The 12,519-nt window shown below is 42.0% G+C and overlaps 1 long non-coding RNA gene across 1 annotated transcript; it reads left to right on the top strand.

Annotated features, from left to right (window-relative positions):
• The first annotated feature begins 1,291 nt into the window (after positions 1 to 1,291).
• LOC121035649 (uncharacterized) lies at positions 1,292 to 3,055 on the top strand. Its single transcript, XR_005793006.1, has 2 exons — positions 1,292 to 1,907; positions 2,209 to 3,055. It is a non-coding gene; the product is annotated as an uncharacterized LOC121035649 (long non-coding RNA).
• Positions 3,056 to 12,519: the final 9,464 nt, after the last annotated feature.

The following is a 12,519-nucleotide window of genomic DNA, read 5'->3' as shown; positions in this document are numbered from 1 at the left end:
CTAAACTAAACTAAACTAAACAGCAAGCAATCTGTGAGAATGGAACAAATGACATGCAAAATAGTCCAAAGAATAACATGTAAATTAGCATCAGATTTCCAAAGAATCTTAGAGTTGAGAGCCTAGAGAGACCATCTCTCCAGATAATGCTACTAAACCCCCATGGAAGGGAAACAACTTGCCCTAATAGAAACAGCTAACTTCAAAGAGGGCTCACAGGGAGTGAGGCCCTGATTGCAATGCTCCATGTGAATTAACCCATTTAATTGTCCCAGAAAGGGCATGAAGCGTGAGGCTTCCCCCATATTAGCAGATGGGGCAACGGATGCTTAGGGAGGTTAAGGTACTTGCCCAGCTCATCTCATTAGTAAGAGGCAAAGCGGGGACCAAACCGGGGCAGTCTAGCTCCCAGCCCATCTTCACAAGCATATTGCTCCTGGAACCATTGCAAACCAGCAGCAGAGCCAAGACTAAAGCCCTGGTGCCCCAGTTTCCTATTCCTGTTCTTTCCACCATTCTGCTCTCTCCTTGGGCCCAGAAGGTTCTCCTCTCAGAGCCATGGCGCTTGCTGGTCCCAGCATCCTTGTCTGGAATGCTCTTCTCCTACATCTCCACAGAGTCTGCTCCCTGGATTCCTTTTCTGTCCACCCCAAATAAAATGGCAACACCTCCACTGTCCATAGCACTGGAACGTCAGATACCCCTTACTTCATTCATAGATGAAACACCTCACCATCTACTTGCTGTATATTTACTCATTTTTATTGTTGTAGCTCAGTGTTTCCTACCAAATGCAAGCTCGTGAAGGTAGCATCCATGCTTTCTTCAATAACACGTCCCTGGTGCCTGGCGCCTCGAGGCAGGCAAAAAACGTTTGATGAAAAAGTAAATGAATAAAATGAACAAATGAACAAATGGTAAGTAATTCCCAGACCTGAAGCAAAGAACTCAGGTGCCCTGTGCCACACGGCAAATGTCACCCCTGGCTGCTTTACTCACATGCTACCCAGGAAACCTGACTCCTTCTACCGTGAGTTCCTGGCAAGATTCATTTCTTGAATTGTAATATCATGTCTCTAAGAGTCTTCTATTAAACTGTAAGTACTTCTGGGGCACCTGGGTGGCTTAGGCAGTTAAGCATCCGACTTCAGCTCAGGTCATGATCTCACAGTTCGTGAGTTCAAGCCCTGTGTCGGGCTCTGTGCTGACAGCTCAGAGCCTGGAGCCTGCTTTGGATTCTGTGTCTCCCTCTCTCTCTGCCCCTCCCCTGCTCACTTCTGTCTGTGTCTCAAAAATATATAAACATTAAAAAACATTTTTTTAAACTGTAGGTACTTCTGAAAGGGAGAACATCATATATGAATTAATTACTAGCCTTTAACAATTTGGGATATACTAAAGTGATACATAAACATCATTTTATATATAACAGATCCAAACTAAAATACAGCTCGCATGGTTGGAGCATTCGGAACATGCCGGTCATAGTGCAAGGTACTTTACACATGGTACTAATTGCCAAATATTTCCGGCTCTCTGCCTTCCTGGCACTCGTGGGAATAGCACTTCCCAGGTCTTTTGTGGTGGGTAGCACCATGTGACTGGTTCCAAACAGACATAAATGGGCCTGTTACCCATTTACAGGGCTAATGAGAGACCCCTCAGAACTCTCTTTTCCTTTCGGCTCAGCTGCCTTCAATATGGGACCTGCCTTAGCCTGAATCCCCGAGTGATGTGATGAACACAGGACCTGCCCACCCCCACCCCCATCCCCAGTGTCTGTACAGCGATCTTCTGGGGTAATCTGTGCTATCATTTCTTTACAGGTAAAGAAGGGGCTGTGTGTTATTAAAGGATTTTCACAAGATTTCATGGCTGGCAAGTGATGGAGCCACGAAGGGAACCAGGTGTGTTTGATGCTAAAGCCCATAACTTTCACCTACATTTACTCTCTCTCCCAAATCTTTATGGAATAAATAAGGAGAGAGAAATGAGAATAATACCATCTGTGGCCTGGAAAACAGAAGCTTCGTATGGCACTACAGCTTTGGGGAGTCAAGAAGGCTGTGGGATCTTGGGGAAATGCTTATAAAAACTGGTGGTATTGGGGAGAAAACTCTATTGAGAATATTCTTTCTCCCTGTTCATATTTTTGCTTGTTGGAGAGGTAGAATCCATGATCTTGGGTTTGATTCTTTTCCATTGCAGATTCATTGGTGAGGAAGCCAGCACACGTACAGAGATGTCTCACAGTGCCCCGGCCCTGTGCTGAGGGCACCCTGATGACTCCAACACTCAAGCCCCTGTTTTCAAGGATCTGCCAATGCCCAGTCAATCCCCCTCCCCTTCCATTGTTCCTACAGGGAATGGTCACTACTGCTGAAGGTAATTGCTCAACTGTTTGCGCTGAGAGTTAGGGAGGGTCAAATCTCCACTGCTCCATGTACTCTTTGTATCCTTTATACAAACTACATGGAAGTGATAGAAAATTCTGAAGGTCTGGATCACCTAAGAACAAAACTGGAATGCTTGGGAGGCAGGAGCCTCCTGTACAAAGTTTTTCACCCACTGCTAGCATGGTACCTAAATTTTCTACCATTAGAAATTTATTCCTTTGGGTTTAAAGCAGATTTCTCCTCTTGCCTAGAACTTGCCCAGACTATTGTATAAAATCTTCTTTTGTCATACGTCCAAATGACTACCCTAACAACTTCTAACAACTATCTCAACATTGAGATCTTGTAGAAATAGCCCAAGGAAGCCGGCAACATAAGGAATGGCTGTACTTCCAGTGCTAAATACTTCAATTTTGAGGGTGAAAATGTTCCTTAAGGCCTTCTCCTTTTAATTTTCTTTTTCCCAAAAGAACTCAAGTAGAGGGTTTGTTGGTATTGTTTGTTTGCCACTGGTGTTGATGAGGGGCAGAATGCCATCTTCTCATGAGGACTAAATTGATGAGAATTCTCATTGTGCTGTACAGAACCCAAATTACCCACACCACTATCCATCACAAACTCTGTGGATTCCCGAAGTTTGGACTGAAATTGTGCTCTGAGAAGTGTCTTTCTTTCTGGGAGTCAGGGGATGGTGGAGGGATGGGGACACCTTTACGGAGAGGGACAGCCATGGACTAACGGATATGAGAAGATGTGGAAAATGTTGTAGCCTGGGAAGAGAGGATTCTAGGAGGGTCAGGGGAAATACGGCATCAAAACTCAAAGGCACAGGTCTTAGGGATAAATATCCAGAAACTCACTTAAAAAAACAAGGAGGTATTATGATGACCCCAAGCAGAGAGGAAAGGCAACACAAGAATGTATTTGTAGACTTAACCATGACATAAAATTATATGATTTGAGGCCCAATTTGTTTAGAATGTCCCTGCTTTTCTTGATCTCTTTAGTTTATTATCCAAGACCACCTCGTGAAATACTTTGAACCCAGATTCAAGTTGAACATAAAACACAACTGAGTGTGGAAAAGAATAACTGAACAAATGTCTAACCAGAGTGATATGTGAAGGTTCAGCTCACCTGGAAGCCTGCAGGACTTGGGGCGGCTGCAGGACCTGGGGGTCTGGGGCCGGAGATGAAAGAGAACTGGCCCTGAGTGGCCTGTGTGTGCCCAGCACTCTGCAGGGGAGCAGTTGTGTCCCAGAGGAATAGCAGCTTCCTGCTCTGTGTGTGTTTATCATGTGACACCAAAAATAGCAGAGGTTTGTTTTCTGTAGGTTTGCCAGACACCCAAAGCTGACAGGGACTGATGGTTCACCAGATTGCATGTGACGTTTTACCATAAAGAGAGGAAGAACGGGGGTCACACAGACCCGGGCTTTGCCATTTATTTACTCCTCCATGACTGGAGGCCAGCCACCAAGGTTGACAGAACCTCAGTTACCTACAAATAAGATGAGTACAGTTAGACCGCTCACACACACTTTCTATAGGCACATAAGTGAATGATATGAGTGAAGTGTCCAGCTCACAGTGGACACTCACAAAATCCCTTTCCTTTCCTGGAGGGAGAACTGAAATTCACAAAGACACTGAATCATATGCTGATTACTGCACCCACTCAGACTACTGTCCCCTTACTAGCTAATCTCCTTCTGGTCTCTCTGACTCTGGTCTTGGGTCAATCAGTCACTCAAAGCCAGAGTGCTTTTACTAAATCTTAAATCTCATTTCAAAACCCTTTTCAAACCCTTCAATGGCTTCCTGTTCCCATATCCTCACAGGGCTTTCGGAGGCTTCTCGTGAATTTGTCCTACTTACTCTCCACCCTCACTGTTCACTGCCGTGAACCCCCTCACTCAGCCTCCCCCAGGCCATGAGCACTCAAGCCCTTCTTTCCCTGCAGTGCATACAGGACCTGCATTTCTCCAAAAGCTCAGCTTTTGCACAATTTATCCCCTCTGCTAGATGATTCCCCACATCTATCTCCTTACAGGCCCTTTTTTAATTTGGATAACTTCTACCCACCTGTCGGGGCTCAGCTTAGATGTTACTTTCGGCTTTCTCCGTTCCTCTTATGCTCTCTTCATTGCACTGTGTGCATACATCCAGGATGCTTATGCCAGGTCACATCTGCACCCATCAAGTAAGGAGGCCTCTTCTCCCTACCACCTTTCTCCCTGAAGGAGCCAGGAAGAGCAGGAAGGGTGAGTAGGCTGCGGTGGGGGGGCAGGGGGCAAGACAAAGAGGAGAAGCAGATCTCTGTAGGCTTCACAGCCCCAAGCAGGCCTTGACAGGGTAAGGGAGAGTTTGGTAAAAGATTACACTGGACTTTTTAACATCAGAAAATGACCAGAACATTCTATGGGATCTTCAGAAATGAAGAAGGAATCAAACAATTTAACACATGGGGCACCTGGGTGGCTCAGTCGGTTAAGTGTCTGACATGTCTGACTCCTGGTTTCGGCTCAGGTCGTGATCTCACGGTTTCGTGGGTTTGAGCCCCATGTCGGGCTCTGTGCTGATTGTGTAGACCATACTTGGGATTCTCTGTCTCCCTCTCTCTCTGCCCCTTCCCCAACTTGTGCTGTCTCTGTCTCTCCCAAAATAAATAAATAAACATTTTTAAAAAAGAATTTAACACACAGTGGAGGAAAAATGAAGTTCTTTCTTGTTTGTATCCTACCAAGTGCAGCCCCTCAGAAATACTTCTGTAAAGTGTGGTTACCTGAGCAGCTACAGAGGTCTGCACCTAGAAGGGCCTGGGCTTGCCTTAATGCTCTGCTGCTACCATCTTGAAATTCTTAATAATTGGTAAAAAGGAGCCCCATGTTTTCATCTCGCACAGGCCCCACCAATCATGCACCTAGGCCTGGTTACTACATAGCAAGGATTTAGCTATATTCTATGCTACCCCAAGGGGCACAATGGGACCAATCAGTGAGAGATGGAGAGATACAGATTTAACTCAATATTGGGAAGAGTTTTGTTTGAACTCATGGCTGCCCAAACTGGAATAGGCGGTGCATTGGTAGAGCATCCGGTCACCAGAATCCTTACAACGGAAGGTCAGCTACTTGGCAGGAACATTGGAGACACAGTGCAAGCTCTGGACTCTGTGGCCTACACAATCCCTGCCAACACTGGGATTATGTAATTCTTTGATAAATATCCTTCAAGATGTCTGCTTTACCAGCTTCACTGAGAAATGAATTTACCAGTGCTGAGACCAGGTAAGTGAATCTTCAAGTCCAGCCTCTAACCCCTACATAGTTGGGAGTTTCACTGACTCCCCAGGTTTCTGTCCAAATTGTGAGTTGTTGTTTTCCTTTATGAGGACATTATTGCCATTACTCACTGTATTTCTGATCATTGTAAGTTGGATCTTACTATGGCTGGCACACTGTGACTTCTTATTTCTAAGAAAAAGGCCTAAAAAGCCTCAGAAAGTGTTTTAGGCTTAAAGCCACTTTCATTAATCATCATTTTGACAATGAAGCATAAACAGACATGACAAATATTGATTAAGTTTAACATTAAAAATCTACAGGCATGTTTTGGTTATTGTTGTCATCGTCATTATTATTTATCCACTCCTTCATCGTTCACTCCTAATTTGTTTCAGAAGAAGAAAATGAAGTCCATTTCTTCCTGGGACCTCCCAATGATAACTTCTCAAGCTAGAAAGTGCATCTTCTCTGCTCCACCTTTATAGAGCTAGTCTCGGAAGACACAACTTAAGGGTCGAAGCTCCACTACAAAGACTCACCATTGATGACAATTTGGGGCCAGGAACTGACAGGAAATGGGTACATTTGGTCATGCTTAGTAAACCCATTTCCTCACAAATTCATTTCTCCTTCATATTGGAAAACTTTGAGCTTCTTTCATACCATATTTTGGCCTTGACCTTTCTAGCACTTAGCCTCCCTACAATGAAGTCTATGTATCTCATACCCTCAGTGCAGGCCCCCTAATTATAGCCATTCGTTAAACTGTCAGGAAGAAATCCTCAGTTCAATCACGTCTTTATCAGACTCTGGCTGCCGATGGGGTCAAGTTAGGCGTCAAGTCTGACCTGCTCAGAGCCCCTGTGATGTTCTGGTCTGCATGCTCACTGGGGCCTTTGTGAGGAGGCAGGCCAGACAGCCACCTGGTTGCCCCCAGCTAAGTTCCCTGTCCAACTGCATTGCCCAGACAGGGTGGAGCCAAGAGAAACAATGGGGCTGCCTTATGTAGCACCTTCCTTTTGGCTCTGTCTTTGGGGAATTTTGTGCACAGGAGTTGTACAGGGTTATCAAAGTCCTAAATTGTAAATGAAGACTTTACTGAATAGGGAGGGATCTGGTGTCAGGGGAAAATAAATTCTTCAGTTTGGATCTGCTCTCAGAGATTGTAGAATCATGGAATTTTATCACTGCCAAGGAACTCAGTGACCATCTGTCTAACCCTTTATTTTACAGATCAGTATAAATGTGGCCAAGGGACTTGGGTTTTACTTTTACTGCTGAGTATGGTTTTCTTGAATTTCAGGTGAGTAATATTTTAACATGAGCTGCATAACAATGAAAGAAATCCAGGTTGTTCATATGTCACCTCATATTATTTTCCAGTTTTTTCATGCAGATATGTTTTCTCTTTCATACCAAATTAGAAAATATTCCAAGGACAGGTTATTTCTTCTTCTGTTCCCCATAGAAAGGTACTAGTGAAGGGAGTGCTTTGAAGTATTTGTTGGGGTGTCTGGGTGGCTCAGCCAGTTAAGCGTCCAACTCTGGTTCTGATCATGATCTTGCAGTTTGTGGGTTCAAGCCTTGCATTGGGCTCTGTGCTGACAGCTCAGAGCCTGGAGTCTTGTTTGGATTCTGTGTACTCCCTCTCTTTCTGACCCTCCCCTCCTCCCAAAACTAAAAAATAATTTTCAATATTTTTAAAAAGTATTTGGTGAGAGTTAGTATATGTTCTTTACTCCTTTTTCTGTTTTGGTGTATTTCTGCATGTCTGTGTCTCCTTAGATTATAAACACTATGTGCAAGTTAAATAGAACCACCAAATTTTATAGCTAGTCCTACTATCCCATTTAAAAAGTGAGAACACTGAGATCCAGAGAAGTGAAGTTACTTGCACAAGATCACTTGGTTAGTGTATGATTTAAACTCAGATCCACTTTCTGCTCATTCACGTTACCTCCTTATTATAGCAATATATCAATATTGAAGGTCACAAAAGAAACAAGACATCAGAACAGACAAGGGCAATCAGCCCTTAACTGATAACATTATCATTGTTATTAGTAATACTTTAAATATGTAGAGCTGTTGCAGTTTATAAAGATAAACATTGAGCAGTTTCTTATATATCCTTCAGTAACAAAAACCACAAACAAGTCTATGTCCCATATATGCATGTTTACTTACACAAGAGGAATTTTACTATACACTTTGTTCTGCACTTTGTTTTTTATTTTTTTATTTTTTTCACTATATGATATTACTTAGCAATCTTTAGATATCAGCACATGGAGATCTACTTCATGCTTTTTAAAGGGCACTTATGGTTGGATAGACCATAACTTATTTAACCAGTCTCATACTGATGGACAGTTAAGTTGTTTCCAGATTTAGGCGAAGAAATGTGCTTTTTTTTTTTTTTTTTAAACAATCTCCCCTGGGGAGTTTTAAGTAACTAGCTTGACATCAGATCAGCATTTTGGAATCACCAATAGTCTTATACCTTATTTTAGCAGATGATAAAACTGAAGTCCAGAAAAGTTTGGGAGCTTCCACTATTAGGGGCAAAACCATAACTAGAGCCTGGTGTTTCTGCATCTTCTTTCACCATCCATCTATTCCACTGCATTTGGGCCATGTCAGGGCACCGGGCATGCTTAATTTGGCTGTTTGTAGAAATCAATGGCCACCACCCAATAGCTGGCCCAACAGAATCTTTGTTAAAAGAACTGATTCATCAAAAGATTCTCATCATGGTTTAAATTTTACTAGCCCAAAGATCACTGAGTTAAACTTCCCATTTCAGTAGATGAACCAAAGTGCCTTGAATAAAGACGTAATTCAATAAAAACTTAATACTCTCATAAAATTGAATATTCTCTGGTTCCCCAATGAACTCCAAAACTTATTATATTTCTTCTGCAGATGATGTGAGGTGGCTTGTTTTACCTAAACTAACCCCATTATGCCTTTAAAAATACATTATTATTTAAATTTTTACATTTCTTTTATCCTGCAAATGTACAAAAAAGCAAACATAGTATTTCTGGGAGAGAAAATGCTGGTGGAGGAAATTATCACATGGGGAAGTTTAGGACATTCATTCAAGAATTAGGAACAAAAAGCAGATTGGAGTAGTGCATGTTTAACTCATGAGTGGTCCTGGGAAGTGGCTGTTTCTACAAATTGCCACATAAGGAGCTCATCACTGAATGAGGGAAGAGGGGTGATTAGGATAAGGGTTTTCCAGGAATGAGAATCTGAACACTACTCTGACTTTTCAAACTAAGAGCCTTTTGTTTGTTTCTTATAAATAAACAAAGAGAATTTCTTTATTAAGCAGTAAAAATCAAAGTTTTTAGTTTGCTTTCAATAATGAAAATTATAGCTACCATGCACTGAGCACCTGTTCTGCTGGCACTGTTCTCAAGGATTTACATGGTCATTATTATACATTGTAGAACAATCTAAGAGACAAAAGATAAATACTAGAGAACTTCTGGATATCAATTTCTTACTGACTTCTTAACAACTTCCATGTGCCCACAGGGTGTGCCTCACGGAAGTCTTAGTTTTGGAGAAGAGCTGGAGCCAATGTGTACCTCACACCACCTCTCGGCCCCAGTACAGACGTTGGAAACTTTTCTTTCTACACCATTTCCAATCCTGCAGTGCAGGCCCCTGCTCTCTAAGAATTCACACACTTAGCCCTTAAAAATGGGCATCTGTAGGGGCACCTGGATGGCTCAGTCAGTTAAGCATCTGACTTTGGCTCAAGTCATGCATGATCTCATGGTTCATGGGTTCAAGCCCCCTGCTGGGCTCTGTGCTGACAGCTCAGAGCCTGGGTCCTGCTTTGGATTCTGTGTCTCTCCCTCTCTCTGCCCCACCTTCACTTGTACTCTGCCTCTCAAAAATGAATAAGAGTTAAAAAACTTTTTTTTAATGGGCATACGTGGGGTATTTTGAAATGCGTTTAGCAAAATTTTAGGGTATCAATGGTCGTCTGTCATTTTTTTCTGGATGATCAGAGGGAAACAAGAAGGTCCTCCAAGATAGCTTCTTGAGCCATGAGACATGCCCTCTTATCAAAGGATGGTGGGATCCTTGCTCCAGTCCTATGTGGCTCCCCAGCACTGGCAAAGGACAGTGCTGACAGATGGAGGCCGACCAGTTTCTTGACGCTAACTCTAACCCCTGTCCTTGTTGTCCTTCCTACACTGAACTCTCATTTGGAGAGACCCCTACCCTGGACAAGGCCCTTCTATTTCTTCTGTCTCTCAACTTATCTTCCAAGAGAAATTTCTACCTAATTTTTGGGGTGCTGATTTTGGCCTTTTAAAATTCTCTTTCCAATTTATTGCTAACTTTCCAACTTTAGTCATTACTTTCTTCCATGTGAGTTTTAAAACTGTTTCCTCTGCTATGAGTCTGAAAAGACATTTTTGAAGATAGGGAACACCACAGTACTATGACTGTGTTACTTCACAGAATTAAAGGCAAAAAGATAATTACTAGGAACAAATGCCATACCTGTTACTGTGTGCAGATAACTTCCATGCTGTGTATGCTCCATGACCTTCTCCATATTGTACCTCTGGACTCAAAAACGGAAATTTCTATCTTACTAAAATAACTTAAGACACATTCAATGCCCATGGAAATATTCAGCCTCTAACTCATTAGGCTTTCTCTACTTGCGTCTGTGGATTTTGCTTTAAGCCAAAGGTTCTACCTCTGTTCATTCTCTTTGGGTAAAATGTTCAGGTAAAGTATTCAAGATTCCACTTTTCTCCCTTAGTATTTGTTCATCTCTATCCCTTAAATATATATCAGAAATCTATGAGGAAGCATAATATTCTTTTGCCTTATGGGATCATTCATCTAGTTTCTTCCCATCAAAGCTATGACTTCCTGGTAATTTAAGCTCAAGAAATGTATAAACACCTCCCTGGACTTTCTTGCTTCTAGAACAGGGGACACCAAACTCTTTCTGCAAAGTGACAAATACTAAATATTTTAGACTTTGACAGCCATACAATCTCTGTAACAATGACTCAGCTCTGCCCCATAATGTGAAAGTTGCCCTAGGGAATATGTAAACAAAAGGACATAGCTGTATTCCAATAAAACTTTATTTACAAAAACTGGAAGTAGGCCATAGTTTACCTGCCTCTGTTCTAGATGATGTGGAGGAGAAGGAAAAGGAAGATATTTATTATTGATTATTATTATACAATTAACATTGCTCTCTCTCTACAAATACTGGGCTAAGTATTCTATTAATATTATCTCATTTAATGTCTAAAATTTCACAATAGAAAAAACTAAGCTTTCAAGAGGCTAAACAATTTCCTAACAGTCAAACAACTAGAAAACAATGGAGCCAGGAACTCAGATCTGACACCAGGGCTCACCAGAACTTTCCATTATTAAGCTGAGCCATAAAGCATGCATGTTTGCTGTTTAAAGGTATTTGGTCAACTTCTCTTAAAAACTATTTCTAAACACAATGAACTTGTGAATTCGGTAGAAAGATTAAACATAACTTTAATTTGCATAACCTAAGTCAATTTGGGGCTATCGATACATTTAGTCAAATGAACATTTATTACGCCACTACTATAAGCCCCAAATTATGATAGTGATTTGAGGTGGAAAATAATAGAATCTGGTTGCCTTACCTCAGAAACACTTAGAGTCTTGGGCAGGGGGTATCTTTTTCTTTCCTTTCTTCTCATGGAGTCCATCTTGGTTTGAGGAAGCAGACCCACAGCTGGCATTGCTTAAGGACGGCAACCAAAATTTATTTGCAACTGTCTACAGGCACACAAATATGTTTGCCTTTCCAACCTTTAATGATTTATGTTTTCACATGGATTGTTTATTATGGTGATGTGAGCAGTTTTTAGAGAATTTCAAGTGATCTTAAAACCCAAAATATCTTCTCCCAAGATTTAAAGCCCAAGTCCTGACAGCCTTTCCCTGAACATCTTAGCCTGATTGTTTACCTCTAAATATCCAACTCCAGCAAGCCTCTTGAACTCTCTGACTCAATGTCTCCAGTTGTATTAAGAACAGAGCCTTCCCTCTCAACACTTCTTTTCCACCTAGCCACACTTGCACAGCACCAGGTGTGTGTGTGTGTGTGTGTGTGTGTGTGTGTGTGTGTTCTAGCAGGGTGGGTTACTTCAATACTACAGAATCACATAAGGAAAAGTGAAAGTTCCTACTCTCATAAAGCTAATGACTCATAATAGTTCACACATTGTTCAGTTTTAGGAAATTTTCTTTCTGCTTATCATCCATAAAACTTCTTTACCCCTCTCCTGACTCCAAATGAAATGCCTCTTTAATTTTTTTCCCCTCTAAACACATCTGTTTAATTGTCATTATGCCTCATTTGCATTAAATCCAAGTGGTAACCAGCCTATGGTGGTGGGATTTGGTGTTGCTTTTCCCCAAAGGTCAAACCTCACACAGCTGTTCATCATGAGCTATCTCCAGCTCCCAGCAGCTGCCCAGCATTTATGTTATGTTAGTGATGTTCTCTAGTTGCAAAGTCCAGAGAGCTTGCTGTTCAGCCAAAAGAAATCTTAAGGGAAAAGAGTCATAATGAATGGTCGCACATCACGTGCAGTGTTGCTGGGCACCTCCTTTGTATTGCATTTCCCATACAGAAGTTAATGCAAGCCAGTCCAAAGTCACTAGCAAGACCCATAGCTATTGGAGGACCCCTGATCCCCAGCTTCCTTAACATACAGAAAGTTATGTATGTATTCTTGACGAGCCCAAGAATATGCTAAGGACTTCCCTCTGGGATTGAGATCTACATC

The sequence above is a fragment of the Herpailurus yagouaroundi genome, unplaced genomic scaffold (genome assembly GCF_014898765.1).
Source record: "Herpailurus yagouaroundi ecotype Mexico unplaced genomic scaffold, PumYag 161, whole genome shotgun sequence".
NCBI lineage: Eukaryota > Metazoa > Chordata > Mammalia > Carnivora > Felidae > Herpailurus > Herpailurus yagouaroundi.
The sequence above is the reverse complement of the archived record's forward strand: the minus strand, read 5'-3'. Positions and strand labels throughout refer to the sequence as shown.